The following is a 25,241-nucleotide window of genomic DNA, read 5'->3' as shown; positions in this document are numbered from 1 at the left end:
TCGAATTAATTTGTTTAAAGAACTTAAACATCTATTTCTGTTTTTTTTTTGCCGTCACGAACTGAAAAACTATACATCTGAACGATCGCTTTGCAGCTCATCTTGATTTCACCACTACATAACTGGTAATTAGCAAACTGTAATTTTATATTTACTCTTTTATAAATTAAACACGTTCAGCCCCCCAACTATTTTAAATTGAGACTTATAGCACAGACAGGTCTTAGGCATATATCTTTGCATTCGATTTGTTATATCTTTTGTCAAGTTTGACTGGCATACATAAAGAGATCCCGTATTGTGTGATCTGTAGCAGCCCAGCCAAATTTGATAACTGGTGCGACCAGAAGAAAGAATCACGCCTGAATTTTTGTTTTTCTATCCGATCGGATTAAAATAGTAAAATAACAGAAGTGAAAGCACACTAATAGACAAACAAATAGAGTAATTTATATCAAATTGACGGCCGAAATACAGTAAATTTACATTAAAATAGTAACAGGCAACTGATTCTTTGCTCTTGTAAAATTGTTCTGACCCAGTTGGGGGTAATCTATGTCCGATTTTTAGTTTATTTATACAACAATTGAAGTAATTGCACATTATATAGTCAAAATTTAACCAAAATTCATCCCACCAAAACCTATTTAGCCTAATTTTCACCCAATTTTCATCAAATTTATGGTTAAATTTTAGTATTTACACTTTAAACAACCGAAATTCAATCAAATTTTATCCCCCCAAAACATATTTAATTTGATTTTAACCCAATTTTTACCAAATTTATGGTTGAATTTTAGTAATTTCACTCTAAATAATTGAAAGTTATACAAAACTCATCCCCCCATAACCTGTTTAGTCTATTTCTAACCCAATTTTGACCAAATTTATGGTTAAATTTTAGTATTTTCACTCTAAATAATTGAAAGTTGTACAAAATTCAACCCCCCATAACCTGTTTAGTCTATTTTTAACCCGATTTTGACCAAATTTATTGTTAAATTTTAGTATTTTTACTCTAAATAATCGGAGTTTATACAGAATTTATCCCCCCAAAACTTGTTTAGAATATTTCTGACCCGATTTGGACCAAATTTATGATTAAATTGTAGCATATACACTCCAAATAACCAAAATCTATCCCAATTTCACCGCCCCAATTTCACCGCCCCAATTTCACCGTCCCAATTTCACCGCCCCAATTTCACCGACCCAAATTATAGCCAATTTTCACCAACTTCACAGTAGAATTTTGCCATTTTCACACTAAATAGCCGATTTTTAACCAAAAATCATCCCCCCAAACAATTTTTAGGGTATTATATGTCTAATTTTTACTGAATTTTTGACCAAAATATAGCATTTTCAAACAATTTAACGTAAATTTAACCAGAGTTCATCCCCCAATACTTGTTTAGTGTAATTTATATCTAATTTTCTACACATTTAGGCACACATTGTTGCATTTTTACATTAACTAACCCAATTTTGGTTAAATATAAGCCTTCCTTAGTTGAATATTCACTCTGTTTTATCAATTCCTTGACCCGGGTGGGGTAATATTAATCAAATTTTAACCAAATAAACATCATTTTGACCTAAATTCTCAAATATTAACCAGAATTTAACAAAATTAACGTCATTTTTATCAAAATTTAAGGGAAACTAATCAGATTTAAGCTGCAACAACATCATTTTTATCCAGTTTTAATCAATTTTACACAAAATTTAGCCAATTTAGCGTCATTTTTACATTATTTTATCCCCCCAACACAGATTTGTAGCCTGGAAATAACATAAATTGATGAGATTCAAACAAACATTTTCACCAATAGAGGTTTTAACCAGTGCATGGACCAAACTGGAATAGTTATTGTAGAACATCTTAATCTAACAGCAATAGAAAACACTAGAAGGGGTAAAAGAACACGGTTTATTACTGACGGAATTACTTTCTTAGCTAATTTCTACGTGTTTGAACATAATTCTCCCGCTGATTTTTGTATAACTTACGCATTTAAAAACCCTAATTTTCAGAGTTTATTAACTTTGTTAAAAACTAAAAACAGTGTGATCGAGATTCCCGCAGAAAATTCAGCCAATAATTAATTAAAAGAGCGTAAACTAGCCTTTTTAACCCAATTTGTACACAAATTTATCATAGAAAAGTTGTTGTCTCATGTTAAAATAGGATCATTAACAGACTCAACCATTTTAGAAACATTATATGTACACATTTCTACATAATAATATCTACTAAAATACTACTACTGATGTACTAAACATCCCGTATTAAACGTTTTTATACTGTCTTCTGTGTAATTTCAGACAAAAATACAATAATAAAACAGCAAAAAAACAATTGTTCTATGTTTTTTATATGTCATATATTAAAGTAAATGTTCAGAATTTAAACATAAGAATTAAAGTACAGAACAAAATAGGCAAAGTTTCATATTATTTAACTGATCAGAACAGAAAATTTTTATGCATTTACCATCATTTTCCTAACGAAACACAGACCGAAATCTATATAACTTATAAGTGGACTAACCCAAACTTTCATGAACTTTTGGTTGCTCTAAGAAATCAAAACAGTGTGATAGAATTAGCATAAACATTATCATCTTCCGTGTGGATGAGCCACCAAAATATAACTTCTCCGTTTGGTTTGCAAATTTTAAAAATCATTAAACCCAAATACATCAACGTTTCTCCTGACGATCCGAGTTTATCAAATAGAGTTAAACTACTTATAAAAACAGAATTAGTCACACAAATTAGATTTTCAAAAATAAACGGATTTCACCAATACTCTGTCGATTTTAAACACTCTGAAAATACTTATCCTTGGTTATTAAATTTTACCGTTGATCAAACTAATATTTACTCTTGGGTTGAAATCTTTAGCACTGATAACGGCAAGAACTTTGAATTTAAAATACAATCATTAAACGGGCCTAAACAAAAAAAATCATAACACAAAACGAACAGTTCAATTTTCTACTTTAGTATTAGTGTTTTATTATTTAATTGTTATAACAAAAAAATTTTCTACACTTATTACCCAAATTAATAGTACTTTCGTCAAAAATATTCTTTTCATATACTAAAATAAAACATGACAGCGAACGTTGTTGCGTACCCTGACATAGCGTTAAAAAAATTTACATATTTAGATCCATCTGAAGATGCCCAGGAATTCTTCAGTTTAATACAAAGAAAAATCCAATTCTCGCTAGGAACCAGAGATCCTGCGGATGCTGATTTGCAAGCAGCATACGACGCTAGACAAAAAGCGTTGTTTGGTTCGGTTTTGCGTGGGTCAGCAGCCCAATGGTTTGAAACGTTAGCTCCAGCATTAGCATGGAACGAAGTTAGGAACCAGTTCATTACTCGTTCCACTGATGCAAAAGATAATTATAGAAAAAGAATTGAAGTCGAGAGTATTAAAAGGCAACCAGAAGAGTTGATAAAAAGTTATATTCACCGAGTAACAAAAGCAGTTGAAAAAGGGTGGCCAGATCCTGATTTTAACAACGATCAGCGTACCGCTAAGTGTATGGAGTACTTTGTAAGAGGACTAACACCTCCCGCACTCAAACAAAGGGCACATCAGTTGTTAATAGAAGATCCAACTACGGACTAAGGCCTTAGGAAGCTTAAGTCCTTAGAAAATAAGGACTTAAGCTTTTCCGTTTGCAGCGAATTCACGGGTACCGCCTCAAGTAGTATTGACAATAAAATAGAAATAGAAGGGTTAAAAAACCAACTCAAAGAAATTGCAAATCTCATGAAAGATCAAAAAATAAACGCCACATACAATAACGACAATCCTAGATTCAAACAAAGCCAAACTAGATTCTGCAAGTTTTGCAAACGTTCAGGTCACACAATAGCATTCTGTTTTAAGTACAAGGACTTTAAAAACGAAAATCGAAACCCACCTCAACAACGAGAAAAGTTCACAGATAATTATAAACGTAGTCGAAGCCATTCACCAGGCCAACAAAATTACAGATCAAACAATTTTGACAATCAAAACCCTAAGGACCGACACAGAAATAATTATAACCAGAATCAACCAAATTACCAAAACAACTCTAGGTCTGAATACCGACATCGCTCACCGTACCCATCAAACTCTTCAACCAATTATCGATCATCATCCAACGATGGCCGGTCACAGGAACGACAAAGTAACTATAGAAACAACTCGTACAGATATAACAATAGGCAAAATAGTAGGGACAGACAAATCAACGGTCCTCCAAGATCAGATAATCGATATCGTGATAGGAGTAGAGACCATGACCGAGATAGAACACCTAATAGACAAAACAATAATACTCATTCAAGAGATAGCAGTGAAGGGCGAAGCCCTCGAGTCCACTTTACCAGCGAAACTCCCAGAGGCTATTACAATAATGAGAATCACAAAGACGAGTATTTAAACTAGACAGGTCTCCGTTCATAAGCACTACTGATAACAGAGCAAGTTACTCACATATTTATATTAATTTATACCAATCCGTCGGAGACAAAAATAAAAGTAACGGCTTAGAAACACAGTTTTTATTGGACACAGGAGCATCAAGCTCTATAATTAATTACCACACTTATCTTGAAATATGCAAAACACAACACATTGAGATGAAAGCTTCAAAAAATCATACTTTAGCGGTTAATGGTGAGAAACTAAAACAGCTAGGTCAAATTACATTCAAAAATACTTTCGACATTGAAGGAAAGTATCAAGTAGAAGTTACCGCATGGGTTTCAGCCAAAAATGGTTGCAAGCCGAACTTGTTGGGAATGGACTTCCTTGAATCCACTGTAAAATCCATTGACAAAAGCACTCGAAAAATTGATTAAAAAACTTACCCTGAAGTAGCCGTCAAACTATCTAGATACCAAACTAAAAGCTACCCGTAATTTAGTTCCTACAAAATTGTAACTCTTGATCAGCAGCTACCATTAGCACCAAAATCAACTCGCGTAATATCAATTAGACCACCAAACAAATTTTTCAGAAAAGGAACCTCCTTTGTAATTGGAAGTGAACTGCAATCTCAAGGTATTTATAAAAACAATGTTAAATGTTTTAGAAAAGAAAAAGAACTACCAATAATGCTAAACAATCCTCAAAACACCAAGGTTGTCATTCAAAAGGGTCCTATTGGGCACACGTTGGAAGACATTGAAATTAAACAAGACACAGAATATTCTGTAGTTGACAACGTTGCATTCATAAACCACCTAATGAACAGTGACACTAATTGGGATCGAATATTCCATGTTAGTGAAAAACAAGGTCCAAAAATTTCAAAAATTCAAAATTTTTTGAAACCAACAAAACCCCTGAAAAACAAAAGAAAACAGAAAAGCGCAAAAGACAGCAAGATTTTACCAACAACCACGAATTGGACACAGACTTTAGCGACGACCTTAAGGATCTTAAGCCACAATTAGAAACAACTGATGAGAACATCCGACCCTTTGAGCTTCCCAAAGAAAAACTTAACAGATTTGACAAAACCGATCAAACGTTTCACAAAAAACTTGATTTCAGTCAAGCTGACATCAATGACGAAAACTTCGACAAATTATTAAAAACTCTGACTAAAAATAAGGACGTTTATTCTCAACATAAATACGATGTTGGAAATATAAAGCAAAAATTTCATGTTAAACTTTTACCAAATTCAACTTTAACAAAACAGAGACCTTCCAAAGTACCATTACATTGTCAAGAAAAACTAGAAAACTTTTTGGAACAACTGTGTAAAACAGGAATAATCCGGGAAACGGGTAATGATAAAGAAATGGGTTCAGAATTTATTAATCCAATCATAATCCTACCCAAGGGGAACACAGTAAAACTGGTTATAGACGCCCGATATTTGAATTCAATAACAGATCTTAGCCGATATTCATGGCCACTCGAGCCAATCGGAAGCCTATTAACTAGACTTAAAGGTAATTTCTTCACAACTAGTGATCTTTGTTCAGCTTATAACCAAGTGCCTCTAACTGAGGAAACCAAACAGCTGGTAAGCTTTGTAATTGGTCCAAAGCAATACACATTTGAACGCGGATTTTACGGTCTATGCGGTCTACCTAATTTTTTCAGTCGTATAATGACCATTCACTTTGCACCATTAATCAGAAAAAAACAAGCTATAACCTAAATTGATGACACCATCATGCAAGCACAAGATGAAACCGAAATGTTTGAAATAATTGACAAGTATCATGAACTCTTAAGGAAATCAGGATTAAAAGCTCAACCTGAAAAGACTAAATTTTTCCTTAGGAAAGTACAGTTCTTGGGACACGTAGTAGGTAAAGATGGGATACAACCAGTCAAGAAGCGAGTAGCAGATTTAAAAGCATTTAAGTCGCCTGAAAACAAACGTGATGTCATGAGAGTTCTAGGTTGTTTAGGATTCTACAGCATGTACATCAAAAATTTGCATGTTGACTGCAAACCATTCTATGACCTAACCCGCAGAGAAACTGAGTTTGTCTGGACAACGGAACACGAAAAACTGTTTAATGACATTAAAGACAGGATTAGCGAAGATACTATCTTAGCAATACCTGATACTAAACACCTTTTCCATGTGCATGTAGACGCTTCTTCTATAGGAGTAGGCTCAATTCTCGTCCAGGAATTTCCAGAAGGGAAACGAATAGTGTCTTTTAACTCTAGAATTTACACTAAAGAGGAACAAAAATTGAGCACCACAGCTCGCGAACTTTGCGGTGTAGTATCTGCATTACAAACGTATGAGCATTACTTAATTGGTTCTCCCCATCCTGTATATGTGCACAGACCATAAGCCTTTAATGTATCTATGGGGTAGAAGAAGAAAACTTTCTCACAGGTTTTTCAGATACCAGTTAGTAATTTCTCAATTCCAGAACTTAAAAATTATCTGGACCGAAGGAAAAAACTTAGCTTTTCCCGACATCCTAAGTCGCAATGTAAAAACTAAAGATCTGAACAAGTATCAACTTAAACACAAAAAGATTCCAAAAGACATTAGTTTTTACGACGCGCATGGTAACGAGGAAAAATACTTCATTTTGCGTGATAATGAAAAGGGACCAGCAGATGATTTTTTTCCAATCTTAAAACAAAGCTTAACAGGTATCGACAAATTTGTTTTCAAAAACGACAAAATGGTAAAGCAAAAGTACGACAACCATCAAAACAGACTCTGTTCAATAAATAATTTTTCGGAAGATTTCTCGTATGGTTCATCAAATAACCACTACAGACGTCACCGCGAACATGAAATAACCCCTGTATCAGAACAGGAGGAGGACGAAATGTCTGACCACTATACAGAAATCCCTTCCTACAAGGAAAAGGAAAAGTCGGAACAATATTTTGACCCAATTTCGGAATTTGAGCTGTTCAATGAGAACCAGCCGTCGGATTTAAATTTTAATGAACTCTACATCGATCAAAATAATACAACTGATTCGGAGTATAGGTTCCCATTAGAATACGATAAAGTGTTTCTCTTAAAAAATAGTACATGTATAGATAAAACCGAATTAGCTAAAAAAATTTCCAGAAAACCCAAAAATTAAAGATGCAAAGGAACTCATCGATAAACTCACAGCCTTCTCTAAAGAAGTTGATCTAAATACTTCAGTGATTTTTCAGGAACAATTAAAAGACCCAGTGTTACAACAAATTCGCCAATTAAGGGCTAACAATACCAAAGATGAAAAGAAAATTGAATTCCAACAATCTGAAGCCATAATATCGTACATTAATAATTTTGAAAAGTTGAGTTTTGTAGGGAATATCTTATATATTCAACAACAAACAGACGAACCAGATATTGAATATTTAAAAATTTGTGTACTATTGTCATTGTTCTTTAAAGCATTTCAGTTAGCTCATTGTGAAATGTCAGGTCATGTGGGATTAGATAAAATACTTGCAAACGTAAAAAGATTTTTTCAATGGCCCGGAATGTATAAATGGATTGAAAACTTGATTGCTGATTGTCTTGATTGCCAAAAAAACGAACAAAAACGGAGAGACATCCATGAAGCAGCTCTTGAAAAATGGACTGATACAGTCCCATTCCCTTTTCATACAGTCCACATTGATCACAAGGGACCTTTAAATCCTCCATTGAACGGTAAACATCATTGCCTAGTTATTGTCGATTCATTCTAAAGTTTCATTCAGGTATACCCTGTACGTTCCACAGATGCTGTAGATACCATAAACGCTTTAGAAAAATTTATTTTGTCTTTCGGAATACCACAAAAACTTGTGTATGATAAGGGTTCGGCATTCATGAACCAAGATTTTACAAGTTATATTTATGAACTAGGCATAACACCTGCACCTCGAACTGCTTATTCACCTTGGACTAATGGTAAAGTCGAGATCCAAAACAAACATCTAGGAGCACATTTCCGAATTTTTCTAGAACAAGCTCGAGGTAAATGGGATAAATTGGCACCAAAATTTGTCTTTTCTCATAACACTGTTCCGAATGCTAGTACAGGAATCTCACCTTATGAAATTGTGTTTGGACAAAAACCACAGATACCTTTGTCACTTGAGTTGGGACTACTACGAAATTCACAACTCACATGCTCCTCTGAATTTTGTAAAGACCTGCCCCTTCACAGGCATACCCTGCAAACTTCGAAAAACACAGAAATTGACAAACTCTTAAAACCAACTATAAACAATTCATTGCTCATACGAGAAAACCAATTTAAACAAATATACAATAACGCCTATAGAAAGAGCTTAGAAAATAATAACCGCGCACATAAAAACAGAATTAAACACAAGTTAGGTAAGCCACTGAAAATTGGACAAAAAAGTTTAATGGAAAATCATCAAATTGAGTTAGGAACGTCACAAAAACTACACGAACTAAGATCAGGCCCGTACACTGTAGCTAAAAAATTAACCAATGTCAATTATGAAATAACTTTAGATAAAAACCCGGCTACCAGAAAGGTTGCTCATAGAAATCACCTAGTCGAGTACTACCCAGTTACGGAAACTATACCAGAGTTAACCCTAGAATATGGTATAGATAAAAATAAATGCGACACATTTTATAATAACTTGTTGACTAGCCAAATGAATAAACTCAACTGTCCTTTGACTAAATTCTCTTTTCAAGGCCCAACTAACACCGAATATTTCCCAGTGGAGAATTTCATAAGAAGAGATCCACCTGTGCAGAACCTTGATCCTAATCGAACTCCTACCAATTTTGACTCTGGATTTAGCGAAGAAAGCTCAGCTGGCCGTGACAATCACCCCCCAGTTCCATTATTATTTCCTTTCCCGGTGACAGTAGAACAAGGAGCTCATCTCCTTGCCCGCTGAACAATTCTAGAATACCTTTAGACCCGAATTTAAGTCCTCTCCGCCCTAATAGATCGGAACAAGGACCTTCTAAATTAGAAAATTCAGAAAATAATAATAATAGGCGAACTTCTAGTCGCTCGACTAAACCGCCATCACATTATCAAGCCGGATTTACTTAACTTTGTTTTAGGTACAATACCAAAGATGAAAAGAAAATTGAATTCCAACAATCTGAAGCCATAATGTCGTACATTAATAATTTTGAAAAATTGAGTTTTGTAGGGAATATCTTATATATTCAACAACCAACAGACGAACCAGATATTGAATATTTAAGAATTTGTGTACCATTGTCATTGTTCTTTAAAGCATTTCAGTTAGCTCATTGTGAAATGTCAGGTCATGTGGGATTAGATAAAATACTTGCAAACGTAAAAAGATTTTTTCAATGGCCCGGAATGTATAAATGGATTGAAAACTTGATTGCTGATTGTCTTGATTGCCAAAAAAACGAACAAAAACGGAGAGACATCCATGAAGCAGCTCTTGAAAAATGGACTGATACAGTCCCATTCCCTTTTCATACAGTCCACATTGATCACAAGGGACCTTTAAATCCTCCCTCGAACGGTAAACATCATTGCCTAGTTATTGTCGATTCATTTCTAAAGTTTCATTCAGGTATACCCTGTACGCTCCACAGATGCTGTAGATACCATAAACGCTTTAGAAAAATTTATTATGTCTTTTGGAATACCACAAAAACTTGTGTATGATATGGGTTCGGCATTCATGAACCAAGATTTTACAAGTTATATTTATGAACTAGGCATAACACCTGCACCTCGAACTGCTTATTCACCTTGGACTAATGGTAAAGTCGAGATCCAAAACAAACATCTAGGAGCACATTTCCGAATTTTTCTAGAACAAGCTCGAGGTAAATGGGATAAATTGGCACCAAAATTTGTCTTTTCTCATAACACTGTTCCGAATGCTAGTACAGGAATCTCACCTTATGAAATTGTGTTTGGACAAAAACCACAGATACTTTTGTCACTTAAGTTGGGACTACTACGAAGTTCACAACTCACATGCTCCTCTGAATTTTGTATAGACCTGCCCCTTCACAGGCATACCCTGCAAACTTCGAAAAACACAGAAATTGACAAACTCTTAAAACCAACTATAAACAATTCATTGCTCATACGAGAAAACCAATTTAAACAAATATACAATAACGCCTATAAAAAGAGCTTAGAAAATAATAACCGCGCACATAAAAACAGAATTAAACACAAGTTAGGTAAGCCACTGAAAATTGGACAAAAAAGTTTAATGGAAAATCATCAAATTGAGTTAGGAACGTCACAAAAACTACACGAACTAAGATCAGGCCCGTAAACTGTAGCTAAAAAATTAACCAATGTCAATTATGAAATAACTTTAGATAAAAACCCGGCTACCAGAAAGGTTGCTCATAGAAATCACCTAGTCGAGTACTACCCAGTTACGGAAACTATACCAGAGTTAACCCTAGAATATGGTATAGATAAAAATAAATGCGACACATTTTATAATAACTTGTTGACTAGCCAAATGAATAAACTCAACTGTCCTTTGACTAAATTCTCTTTTCAAGGCCCAACTAACACCGAATATTTCCCAGTGGAGAATTTCATAAGAAGAGATCCACCTGTGCAGAACCTTGATCCTAATCGAACTCCTACCAATTTTGACTCTGGATTTAGCGAAGAAAGCTCAGCTGGCCGTGACAATCACCCCCCAGTTCCATTATTTTTTCCCGGTGACAGTAGAACAAGGAGCTCATCTCCTTGACCGCTGAACAATTCTAGAATACCTTTAGACCCGAATTTAAGTCCTCTCCGCCCTAATAGATCGGAACAAGGACCTTCTAAATTAGAAAATTCAGAAAATAATAATAATAGGCGAACTTCTAGTCGCTCGACTAAACCGCCATCACATTATCAAGCCGGATTTACTTAACTTTGTTTTAGGTACCAAAACCCAGTCAACATTTTCTGGAAGTGCCTATTACTACAACTCTTAGCCTTAACCTCCGGCTTCAAGCGCTAACAAAGATCAGGATGAAAAGATATCCCTGTTTTGAAAAACTCTATTTTTCTTATTTACTTATAAGTCTTTTCTACTTTTGTACTCAGTTTATAGTTATTAACACTACTGAACCCCTCCATGACGATATTAATGATGTATCTAACAAACTTAGGGTCATTCATTATGACTGTTCTAAAATGAAAGAAAACAAAATGTATGCTCTAACACAAGTTTCTCCTTGCAAAATCACACCCGAAAACATTTAGATGGTTGATACATATGTAACACTCTATCAGCGGTCTTATCGGACCTTTGTCAAAGCTCTTATGTGCAAAGTCACTGCAATGCTCATCCGTTATAATTGTGGTATGTTTTCCCACTCATCAATTGTACACAACGCTCCAATAATAACATACGATATTGTTGTTTCGCCTGAACAATGTTTAAATGCTAACAAAACTGGAAAAATTATTGTTACAGAATTTGATGATGATGACATGAAAATTGACATAAAACATGGAATAAAAACTGTTTCCTATAAAAACTAGGGAGTTGATCTTGAAGGTGATTCATCAACATCTTGTGATAATCGTGGTCAAATTAAACATTTTTCTTTTGAAACCCTGACGCAAGAAACCGTACTCGATATTGATCTTAATGACAGAATTGTCTATAACAGTAAAGGACTAAAACTTCCTTGTGCTCTCGCAGAAGGAGGTTGTCATTCGACATCACTTGACCCCTTTGCATACAATTGGGAGGCACCGGAAAATTGTATAGTTACTAAAAGATTTTCACAAAATGATAAAATGCTTAAACATGAAAACGAACTTGGTAACGTACAGTATTTCATAGTGAGTGATGAAAAACCGGAGACGCCCTATGAAGGACCAGGAACGTAATCTCCTGCTGAAATGGATATAAAAGTTAGAGTAGTTGATGAAAAAGAAAAGGTGTGTGGAAAACCTGAGTTTATTTACAGAACAAATTTAGATTCTTTATATGTTTCTTATACAGGCGGATTTAATATGAAGACTGGCAAACCTTATAAGTCAAGAACTCAACAATTTTTTCATAAACTTCGTATTGATTCTGACAACAGCCGAAGTGTAAATGGGTTTAATAGGAAGCCTTCAGAAGACCAGATTCGAACATCCGGCAATGGTTTTGTTGCATGGGAACACTTAGACAAAGACAAGTTAGACTATGATCTTAACCTTGCGGTGAAAATGGATTTTGTCATATATCATAATTGCATGCAAATAAAACAAGCATGGAAAGGTTTGGTCATAGAGCAATGCGAACTTGATCGAACTCAAAAACAAATAATACTTATGCAGGCTATCCAAAAAAATCGTTTAGCTGGATATATGTTAACTGGCAACCGCTCGATGTTCTTATTCACAGATGGTAGCATAGGTTAGCTGTACCACTGTCCAAAACGAAACTCAGCACTTAAGGTTCTTGATCAGTGTTTTGATAGGATTCCTATTCACTATGATGATAGGACAATGTTCGTCGATCCAATTACTCGACAAACCTATCCATTTGCTAACGAAGTAAATTGTATTGGAGGCTACAAAAATGCCTACCAATTAGATATTGATAATGATAATTCATGGTACCATTTGATGCCAGCACCTGTTCCCTTACAACCGCCAAAAATATTCTCTTCAAGAGTTGTTAGTTCTGTTCCAAAATTTACCGGTTACGAATCACAACGTGCCGGAATTTACACACCAAATCAACTAAAATCTTTTTGGGACAATATCTTGCATTCGGAAGCATCTAAATCAGTTTAAACAAAGATTTCAAGAAAAGTTCTAGAAGGAAGAAGTATAGACTACTCTCAAAAAGATATTTATGCGTCTGCGATGGGCATAAATAGACAAATTTATTTGGACTCTCTACTCTCACCTACATTTTTTACCGAGCAGTTCAAAGGCACTTTTGGAATTATCACTTTCTATCTGGAACAAAATTGGAGTTTATTTTGCTTGTTTCTTGTGCATAAAACTCCTTACTGATGTAATTGTAACTATCATTAGAGCGTTCGAAATCCACAAAATATCCAACAAAACAATGAGTTTTTGGAAAATTCTATTAGGAGCAACTTATAATCTTTGTATCTTATCGTTTTTTACACCCGTATTTTCTAACGAAACCACACCATCGGCCCCATAAAACAATACTTTATTACCGCTTAGTAATTATCAACCCTACAGCACAATAGAAAAAAGAAGTGTGGTGGCACCTCCTTGACTAAGACAAAAAAATCATCCTTTTATAAAAAAATAATTTGTCTAAAAAATCATAAAAATTATTTGTATTAGACCCTGTAAACTCATTATTACTTTGTTTAGATACACTTCAAGAATGCTTTGTTATGCAGCCCAAATTCATAGAACAGCCTAACGCTTTATTCATTCGATTTGGACAATACACCGGACAAATATTATCATCAAGTATTTCCGCCTTGAAAACTACTGTAACAATTAGAGTTGCATCTTTCTACTTCAGTGACATCATTGATCTGGATGTATCGAATTCAAATTTTCAATACTTCTCATTGTTAAGAGCCCTGATTGATAACACAATTACTTTTGTAAACATTGGAATCGAATACGAAATTGTTGCAAATCACCTGAAGAAAAATTTTACTAGATTTTGAATTCTCTTGTAAGTTCAACATTGAGAGACATGTATGGATTTCTTTCTTTCTTTTTATTTCTTATAATCCAGTTTCAACTTTGTAATCCCAACTATGTTTATCTAGCTATTGCCTGCACTCTTCCCCTACTCCGATTTTGCTACAGTGAATCCGATTGATATATTATCTATAAATATCAATCGTTGTCAATAATCCTGTTTTTAGAAATAATTGACACTCCTTTTATCCTTTTTTTAAAATTTATTTACATACTTTAATAGATAGTTTGAAATGAAGAACAATAAGTTAATTAACAACTAAAACGCTTCTATTGATGTACTTTTTGTTTCAAGATAGACTTGTTACAATTTATCAAATAAAGAAAACCTTTGAAGAAAAACACATTTTCCCTCAAATTGTTATAAATTTTGAGTTTTGGGACACTGGGGAAAACGATAGTGTGATTTTAACCCCTCATTCGTAGTATTGGAACTATTTCGTGTATTTAGCACAATTCGACCCTAATAGTTTGTCTAATGAGCTAGACCCGCAAACATGATTCATTTAACTAATAGAAACTTACAAGTTAGAATCGGAAACCAAAATTTTGAGCTTTTAGCCGTATACTATGTTTCCGCTATAAGTATTATGACTTTCGCGAAAAAACCCATGACAATTACTTACAGACTTTTAACCATTTTCATTACTCATCCACACTTCGCCGAATTCACCATTTTTCTAGCCTACAAAAAGAACTCAATATTTCAAGTACAACATCCAATCTACATTGCTTAAGTATCATTCTAAACTATGATATTTGCAGTTAACAAAAAATTTGTAGAGTTGCAAAGAATTCAAAGATCTTTTGATGCATACCCAACTCCTGTACCTACTATGCTAGTAACACTCAAAGAAATCCAAAGTGAAAAAATTTGTTTATTAAGTATTAATCCTCTCTCAGTTCATTGGAAATTCTTCCTCTTTATTCTAGAAAATCCAAACTGTGTACCTCACAATATTTATTTTGATTGCTCAAAAACTGATTCTTGCCAAAACGATTCAATCCTTAAAGAGTTGGAAACTATTAACAATTAAAAGCAGCAATGATATTCTCATACCAAAACTGCCTTATACAAATTCAATTTTATGAAAAATCATTTGTCACGACAAAAAGCAACAGAGTAATTCCACAACTAAAACTCCATTTTGAATATTTAAACACTTGGACTGATGGAACCATTACCTTAACACCATCTTCCCCCTATTGAACATTCTTTATAAATATATCCCAAGCTTTAAATGGTTCAAAAATCCCTTTTAATTTAGATGTTCTATAATGCTGTTCCACTTTGCTGAGCGCCTAGTCAAAGTAGAGTCCCTCGAGAGATCTTTCATTGAAACTTCCACAGCAGAGATTAAACCCTGTTTAATTATACACTATACAGACTACGAGCGTGGATGCGAGGGATCTACTCGAGTCACCATGGGAATGATGCACTGGGAATTCTTTCTAGCACTCATTGATATCGAAGAGCACTTCCCAGTCAAGTTGGGCGCTCTTCAGTAAAGTAAATTGTTTCACATAGCTTTCTCTCTCCAAAAATTAATTTTTTCTCCATGCTCATTATTTCTATCCTTTTTTTCTGATCAATTTGTGCCTTTTCCCTCATTTCTTTCCAAATTGTTAAAATTAAAATGATTTTGTTCATTGGAAAGGAAAAAGTTAAAATTATTAAAGCAGAAAGATGGTTTAATATATGTTTAATACAGTATTAAGCATGTATCAAAATAAATTATATGTTCCTATGCACAGGTACCATTGATCATCATTGCATCTATCCAAACGAGAAACAATGGAATTTCTTTTTTGCTATTGCAGATTTAATTGTAACCATCCCCAACGAACTTGAACAACATGTATTAGAAATCGCATACCCAGATATCCCTGATTTATCCATATAATGGGAAACATTTTGAAAATATTATCTCAGCAACCACAAATTGACTCAACCCCAAAAATCGAATGCCCTATTTGTTACCTCCCTTGTCGTCAATTCAAAAAATTGCACAAAAACCCAAACGGTCAACCCCCCCATTTTGCTTGCATTCCTTGCAGAAATGAGTTATTCAAATATTGGAACCATCCTAAATGCCCCATTTGCGTAACTCCCATTTATACAATCAGTCATTGCCATTTTTTCCAGTGCGATTCTTGTCAAGAAGTCAAAAAGTTATCCAATAGCCACAGTCACTTCAGAAACTTTTACCCAAAACAATCAATTTGTTTGCAGTGTATGACTTTCGAAACCACTAAATGCCCTTTATGCAAACAAACAATTGACCCAAACAACCCGTGGTAAAATCCTCGATTCAAAACTATGCTCACAAACTATCTAAAATAAATACCCCCACATAACTTGATTTTTTATTAATGGCCCTCATGATTATTGCTGCAGCCTTTTCCTTCGTTTTAACCGTTTTTCTCGTAGTTGTAAGTATTCCTTTCAACTTTTTGATGTTAATAGTTATAATAGTAATAGACCAAACAATAAAATCCCAAAAAATTAACAACCAAATCCTCCAACCGTGCCAGTCCCATAATCCCCTCCAATAACAATCTTTCAAAAATGAACACAATTGACAAAGAAACCAATACTATAAAATCCAAACCGGTTTCATTAATTTAATTATGCTGCAGACGCGAAACAATTGTTTTCAAGAAATTACACGAGAACCCCCTAACGAACTACCCCACGTAATGTGTCTGCTCTGTTACCAGTATGTTATAAAGATATGGGCTATTATTTCTGTACTAAATGCTCTAAATTTAATGTTATCTGTTCAATCTTTAACTGGTTTCAATGTGATATTTGCAAACAAACACGGTTTCAATACTCTGTTGCAAAAACGTTTCATCACAGTGATCATGAGCCCGTCAACTTTTGTAAATTTTGCTTAGAAAATTATAAATTATGCCCTCGTTGCGAAAAAACAATCACATAATCTAAAATGCGTCCAAGAACATCCAAAGTTTTACTTCTTTCCCTAGTTTTATTTTTAATCCAATCGATATCCCTAATCCAACTCAGTTTTTAGCAGGAGCAAGTCACCTTCTTCACCCTAGTTCTACACTACTCATTGAATTGACAAAATACAACCCATAACATTGTTTAATCTTCTATTTGTTCTCTTATGCGCATTGGCAATATCCCTTTTTATTAATCACTACCTCCTTTCCGCAATTCGCCAAATTTTTTCCAGATACTGAAAATGACCAATCTAGACCTATCCACAAAAATATTTATCATAATCCTAATTACCTTGCTTGCCATATCGTTCCTCATTAATCTCATCCTACTGCAGTTCCTCAAAGGTTTTCCTGTTTTTGTCTTAGGAAAATAAATAACAGTCACTAAATGGGTCTTTCACAATGCCTACTCGACAATTTCCGTTGGTTCTATCCCCATTAGGACATTGTCTGCCCCATATGTTCACGAAAAACCGTTATTGTAGAAAAACTACATAAGCAATTTCCCAGAGAAAATCTTCACTATGTATGTAATCCTTGAAGAAAGGCACTTTTTAAAAAATACCCAAACCCTAAATGTCCCATCTGTCTTCGACCTTGTCTTCCCGTCCTGATCACATCCTACTTCCGATGCAATTCATGCAAAAAAAATGAAAACAGAATTAGGAGTAACAAAAAACCCACATTTTTCCCAACATGAGGATCATCGATTCTGTCGAGTATGTATAAATAAGCAAAAAATGTCCCATTTGTAAAAAATTTTTAGATTTTAGATGACGTTGTCGAATAAATCAAAAACAACTCAAGTTCAAACAATTTTTTTCCCTTTTAACTTTTCTTCGGGAAGGTGTTACCTCAGCTTTCTCCAGCTTGCCCCCTGGCTTTTGAACCTAAATAATTCAGAACACTAACACGATAACTGAAATTTCCAAAAATGACCCGAAAAATTTCTTTCTTTCAGCTCAGCAAGGTTGTCTCCCCAGCTGTACGGGTCGTTGCAGCCGTGTTAGTGTGACGCACGCCCCAAGACTCACACCTCCGGGCAGCGGAGAAAGACGTACTTGTGCCAGGGCTGCCCGCTTGGCATAGATATAAATTTTTTTTTATTGCCCCCCCTTCCTTTATTAAAGTTAACTTTGCATTTAGCAAAACAAAAACTTTTCTATCAAACTTTAATAACAAATGCATTTAGCATTATATTTTTTAAAAATAGAGCAGTTAGCAACAAAACCTTGCAAAAACATTTTTACAATATAAGACTTTTTTATATTAGCAATACATTTGCAAACATGAAAAGAAGCCATAATGTGTGATATTGATGACACAGGCTAATCAAAATCATTTTAGATCATTAACAAGGAAAAACTCAAAATGACTGCCAGACCCACACTCGCAAGCGTAGTAATCCTCAGTCAACATCAACAAGTGACAACACAACAAGAAAAAACAGAAACCCATTCTTCTCTACCTCCTATTTTCTCAAGCCCACCATTCAAACCTCGAAACACAGAATCTTCAACAAACCAAAACAGCTCATAATATCACCCACAATACAACTGGCAAGTTAGCTGAAAGAGATCAATCACATCCCAACAAATTAGTAGTCACAAAAACAAAATTCTTAAGATGAACAACATTAAAGATCTCGCTCCCGACGCTATCAGGAAAATACCTTCAGAATGCCTGAAATTGCAAAAACCAAGAAAAGAGAACATGAACAAAGAGAACCCGAGATACGTGAACACCCTCCTCTATTTCCTAAAACCAAACTACAACAAATTTGAGGTTGCTAGTAAAATAAACATCATCCAGTTAAACGGACATCAACAGCTATTAGTCAACAGCGAAAAACTTCCAGTCCTGAAAACCTTCTCGCTTCCCGCAGAAAACAACAAATGGAGAATCAAAAATCGCGACCCTAAGAAGGGCACTTATACCCTTAGGAATAACATGCTCGACGCATATATTGAAGTCCCTTACGACGCAATTTCCGCTTTTCCTGTTGAGATGCCAGAACTATCAAATATCAGTACCAGTAGTTTAATAGAGGAAAACACCACATTTAGGCAGGAACTATTTCAAAAGGAAACCGAGTTGCAAGAATTGCAACTGAAATTTGAACAACTAAAACTGGAATCATAGAAACCACTTGAGGAGAAGCAACTACCTAACGACTATTGGCGGCGCCAATATGTCGTTGCCCGTCAACTCCAAAAAACCAGCGAATCGAACGCGCAAACTACGTTAACAACGTTCTCCTTGAAACATTTAGAAATAACAAATGCCAACAAAAAACTTGGAGAAAAGAATCTGGAGCTAGGAAAGAAAATAACACAATTAATGAAGGAAAACGAAGAACAAAAAGCCAAAATTTCCGAGCTCAAAAGAAAGGTGAAAAAAAACACAAAAAGCGACAGTCAAGGGATAATTACGAACCGACTGAGGACGATGTACAAGAAGTCCTTTTAATCGAAGACGATGACAGTCCTGTAACGAGTCCCGATCATTTTGCCACCAGAATTTTTTTAATTAATTTAAGCAGAACATTATCACCTTTTGCGATTGATTTTATAACCAAACATTATCGCCCTTTGCGATTGATTTTATAACCCAACATTATCGCCCTTTGCGATTGGTTTTATATTACGACGCCACCAAACCTCGTGACTAATCAACTCTTACAATCTGTCGCAACCAACCAACATTTGCCACATCCAACTCAAATGACTGCCGCCATCTCAACTCAATCAACAAAAACTTGAACAGAACTCACAATTTACCTGACTTTCATTTAAAACTTTTGTATGATGTAGATAAACTTATTAAATTTGTTTCTTACTAAAAATCGGGGTGAGCTGTAGTATTACGAGAGCCATTACAAATGAACGGATAATTAATCCCGCATTAGAGCGAACGTATTTAGGCGCTAATTATGCATTCTTTGGCCGCGCGATAAACAAACTAACGCTTGTTAAGACTACCAGTACACAAGTAATTAAACAACTCAGTTCGACTTATTTAAATAACACAACTTTAGGCCTGGATCTCCTCGCTTATATCCAGGACAGAAAATGTACGTTGTTGAGCGTAGGCGGCCTGTAAAACCACAGTTTCTTTTGATTTAAATTACTTCTGCTTTTGACAGTTGCAATGCAGATCTTTCCCCCCAAGTTCAATAAAGATGAAGCAGATTGCTTCAGGGGAAAAGACAATAGATTCCCATAAAAAGCCCCCAAGAAAACCATAATTGTTGCGGTTTTAGCAGCCCAGCCAAATTTGATAACTGGGACCCTAAACCATTGTCTGTTAACTGTCTCCAATCGAAATAATGGCACAAAATAATGAAGATGTTAGTTTTTTCGTACTTAGCCAAAGTATATTAAAATGGTTTCCTGCTGCTCTTCATCTGCAAAAAACACGTTAATCTTATTGTTTCTGAGCTGTACAATGTCTGAGATTCTGTCTCTACTGGTTTCTCTTGACCACATGTTCAGGTTACAGTTGCTTTGCTAGCTAGGCTTGTTGTTACTAAAATCTATGTAGCGGCTTTAATTAGAACTATAATCAGTTAATAAGATCTATCTCTTTGTTTTTGAATTCGTGTGAACTTCGTTCATTTGACTTGCGATCATGGCGTCTATGTTGATTCTCAACACTCTGCAAATGATTCCTCTAATTCTTTGAGTTGAGCGACCAAGAGTAGATTGAAAAGCGTTGACTATCTCAATCATTTATAACCGCTTCTAGGTCGGTAGACCTGTCGGTGTTCTTGAAGCTATGTTGTTCAGGTGAGATCTCTCTTGATTATGAATTACCTTTGTTATACGTACCCCTGCACTGTGTTTGTTGCCTTTTTGTTCCTCAAACTTTTTGTTTGCACCGCAGAAAGCAACAGTCTGACATGATTTTCTGCAAAACTTGCAGAATCTCTTGCGGTTTTCTTGATTTTCATGTTCGATTGAGTTGCTTTTCACTACGGTTCTTAACATTTTTAACCTAATATGCTTTTATTATGTCTTTTTGTAATTTTGTTGTCTAAAGAGTTGCAAATTTTGAGTGTGAATGGGCTAATTTCTGAATAGCTTACGTCTAGCTGCATAAGTCATTTAAAAAAATCTCCAAACGGTTACGCTATTCTCAATTGACATTCCTTATATTTATCCCAGGATCGTTAGAAAAAAGTTTATTTAAGATAAGTTTTGTTTATCAAAACCTCGTAAGAAAAAATCCAAGCACTTTGTTTGTCCATGACTGTCATCAAAAAGATGTGGTCTACTTTTATCAAAGTGCTTGTTAATCGGTGGAAATAATATTAATAAAAGCATATAGTTGTCAACAATTTTTTGGAATATTATCCTTTTCCCATAATTGTCTTCTTCTTCAGCAAATCTTTTTACAAAGTCGTTTTTCTCATCAACAGAGATTGCCTGCTATTCTACATTTTCTTTTTTTTCATGTTTTTCTTGCTATAGATAAAACAATGGGTCCAAAACCAGAAAGAGAAGAAAAACAACCAAAAAGAGTTGAATAGCTACACAAAAACGTCACGAAAAAAGTTGCAAAGCTCAATTTTAAGAAAGAATAAGTTAACAAAAGGTCCTATTTCAAGAACACAGTTCGCGGTACGAAATGCAATCGATTTTATTTCCAAATAGAGCATTTCTTGGCGTGTGTTTTTTAGCACGCTAATCCGGGAACGCTAAAAAATTTTAAAAAATTTGCTTCTAATGTTTGTGCCTATTTATTTTATGAACAATTACTTCGCCTATGGTGTTATCCCGTGTAATACAGATGTTCAAAAGTCGTTCGTTCAAAAATGTTTGTTATTGTTTGAGGTCGTGATGTTTTGTAGATTACTGGTTCCTTGTGTTTCCTTATTTTTTCAAAAGTGAAATCAAGAGAAATTTTAGTTCTCTTGATACGCTACATCATGGATAATTCGAATGTATAAGAACTACACAGACTGCAGTGTCGGCTCAGGTACTTGTTTATTGTCTTTTCGTTCATAAGTGTTTTTGTCCATGAGAGGAAAAGAATATCATCAAGGTGTTTTTTCCTATAAGTTCAAACGTAACGTAGCAAATGATATGGGATTGATAGTTTTAGGCAGCTAGGAAAAACTAGATTCCTACAAACTAACAAGAAGGAGGCATCTACTTCAAAAGTTTTTGTGATTTATCGAGAAGTTTTATCGAGATGATTGTGTTAATGTTTCTGTATTGTTGATTTTAATAGTTTCTTATCGACAATAAAAACATTCAATTAAGTGCGAAGTTGCTTTATCCAAGAAAGTTATGTCTAGCTTGTGCAGACATGGGTGCAATTCACTCTCAATTTGCCTAAAATTTGTTAATAATTTAAAATTAGGTTTTTATTTGAGGCAATTTTATTCAAAAAATAGATTTTAATTAACAAAGTGTTAACTTGCTTGGACAATTTAAAACCAAAAACGAGGAAACATTTGTCAAATTTGGGAGGAATAGGGCATTTTGTGCTAGAATAATTTTGTGGAACTTCGTTTTATTTCTGCAAATATGGGGTTCTAGAAAATTATTAATGGCCTGGATTTGCATAAAATTTTGGATTTTTAGTCGAAATGTGGACAACATTTTGTTAAACTTTGGATAAAAAAAGGACAAATTTTGGTAGTTTCTTGTACCTATAGGGCAAAACTGGGCAAAACTGAGTTGTAAATCATACATGGAAATTCTGGCAATTCTTCAGAGATTATGGTGAAAATGAAGCAACTGTTTGATATATTTGGGAACAAAATTATGATGTTCTAGAAAAAATTCCATCTTCGTAAAAATGGGTCAAATTTTCAAAAAAATTTGCTGAAATTAGGGTCGAAATAAATTTGGTAAATAATGGTCTATCTTTGATTTAAAAATTAATAGTATATCCATACAGTTAGTGTGTGGACACTAATAGCTTATCCATACAGTTAGTGTATGGATATTTAAAACCAGAGACCAGCAAACATTTGTCAAATTTGGGAGGAATAGGGCATTTTGTGCTAGAATAATTTTGTGGAATTTCGTTTTATTTCTGCAAATATGGGGTTCTAGAAAATTATTAATGGCCTGGATTTGCATAAAATTTTGGATTTTTAGTCGAAATGTGGACAACATTTTGTTAAACTTTGGATAAAAAAGGACAAATTTTGGTAGTTTCTGGTACCTATAGGGCAAAACTGGGCAAAACTGAGTTGTAAATCATACATGGAAATTCTGGCAATTCTTCAGAGATTATGGTGAAAATGAAGCAACTGTTTGATATTTTTGGGAACAAAATTATGATGCTCTAGAAAAAATTCCATCTTCGTAAAAATGGTTCAAATTTTCAAAAAAATTTGCTGAAATTAGGGTCGAAATAAATTTGGTAAATAATGGTCTATCTTTGATTTAAAAATTAATAGTATATCCATACAGTTAGTGTGTGGACACTAATAGCTTATCCATACAGTTAGTGTATGGATATTTAAAACCAGAGACCAGCAAACATTTGTGAATTTTTGGAGGGATAGGGCATTTTCCGCTAGAATAGTTCTGTGGAATATTGTTTAGTTTCTGCAAATGTGGGGATCGAGAAAATTATTAATGGCCTGGATTTGCATAAAATTTTGGGTTTTTACTCGAAATGTATACAATATTTTTGTAAATTTCGGGTCAATTTTTGGTAATTTTTGAGAGAAAAATTTTTGGTAAATAATTGTCTATTTTTCATTAAAAAAAACGAATAGAATATCCATACAGTTAGTCAATTTCAGTATTTGGTTGGCATAATGGGATGTTCTAAGGTGTGAGTTTGCAAACTTTTCATGTAATTTAGGACATTTTAGTTTTAAATTAGTTTTCTTTGGATATGGTTCAACTTGTTGAAGCAGTGTTCAGGATTGGAAATTGAATCTCAGTTTTAAGGACAACAAGTTAAAAATTTAGATATTTAAGATGCACTACCATTAATTTATGAACCAGTTATCTAAACTAGAGGAATAACTATTAGTGTGCAGTGTTGAACTTTGAATGAGGGAAAAACAGTTAGTCGTGAAATCATTATTACAGTTTTTAAAAAGACAACAGGTAGGAAGTAAATAAATGGTCTAAATTCAACAATCATGTGAAAGATCTGTAGTAACTTTGTACTCTAGGGGACAATGCATTTGATTCCTGTAAAACTTTTTCTACGGTGTCCGAACAAAAAATTGAAAATAATAAAACCTGTGCTCTAATTACAATGTTATCAAATCAATGGACTGTTTTTTTTGTGGGACGCACCAGTCTTATAGGCTACAATAGAGAAGCTAAGAATCTTAGAACATCTCACGCAGGTTCTGGGACAGCGCGGTGACCCTATCATAGTAATTGCAAAACTGATGGGTTTTGGTTTGGAAATTAGCTACATATGTCAACCAGTGCCTTAATGATATGCGAACAAACAAAGCTCTTTAGTCTTTGCTACTAAAGATTTTAACTCCGTGTGCGCAGTTTTCTAGGTGTTTGCTATGATCAGCACAACAAGATTTAAAGAAATATTAATACACTATCTTCGTCTTGATTTGATATAAATCTCATTCAGTATAGTTTGTAAAAAATAGACCCGGAGTCACGAACTTGCATTGCTCTTTAACAAAAGTCTTTTTCAAGGTATCCTGCAAAAAAATTCAATGTCACCATATTTTTTTGTTGGGAAAAATGCTCATTATTGATTTTAAATCTGTTTCCACTCAAAATATAGTTATTGTTTTATTACCAAAATTCCAACTGATGCCGCAATTATCAATACTACAGAACAGCTGATAAATAGCAGGTCAACTAAACTTATTTACCAGTCGACGCTGCGAATAGTCTAAATATCATGGCGATTAAATGAGAGCTTCATTGAATAGTACAACGGAGGACACAGCAAAAATATCAAAATTTCTACTTAAAACAAAATAACACTTAGCATATAATGTAAGCATGATTAAGGGTTTCTGTTTTGTACAGTTTTTGATGTTTTAGGATACAAGAATTGCGCTGATCGCGTTACGTTTCATTGCAAGCATTGTAGAGTTGCAGATAATTTACGCAATCAATTCTGGCAATGTAAAGTAAAGTAAACAGGGAGGACATTTC

The 25,241-nt window shown here is 34.3% G+C and overlaps 2 protein-coding genes across 4 annotated transcripts in view; one reads left to right on the top strand and one right to left on the bottom strand.

The window, feature by feature from the left end:
- The window catches only part of LOC142337684 (EF-hand calcium-binding domain-containing protein 4B-like), a 182,880-nt gene that overhangs the window by 7,564 nt on the left and 150,075 nt on the right, over nt 1-25,241 (bottom strand). The window lies entirely within an intron of this gene.
- The window catches only part of LOC142337685 (retinoic acid receptor gamma-like), a 497,928-nt gene continuing 492,623 nt past the window's right edge, over nt 19,937-25,241 (top strand). Inside the window, exon 1 of the mRNA XM_075387124.1 lies at nt 19,937-19,952. The gene's annotated coding sequence lies outside the window, so the exon portion shown is untranslated. The remainder of the gene's footprint in view (nt 19,953-25,241) is intronic.

The sequence above is a fragment of the Convolutriloba macropyga genome, chromosome 4 (genome assembly GCF_964194025.1).
Source record: "Convolutriloba macropyga chromosome 4, txConMacr16.3, whole genome shotgun sequence".
NCBI lineage: Eukaryota > Metazoa > Xenacoelomorpha > Acoela > Convolutidae > Convolutriloba > Convolutriloba macropyga.
The sequence above is the reverse complement of the archived record's forward strand: the minus strand, read 5'-3'. Positions and strand labels throughout refer to the sequence as shown.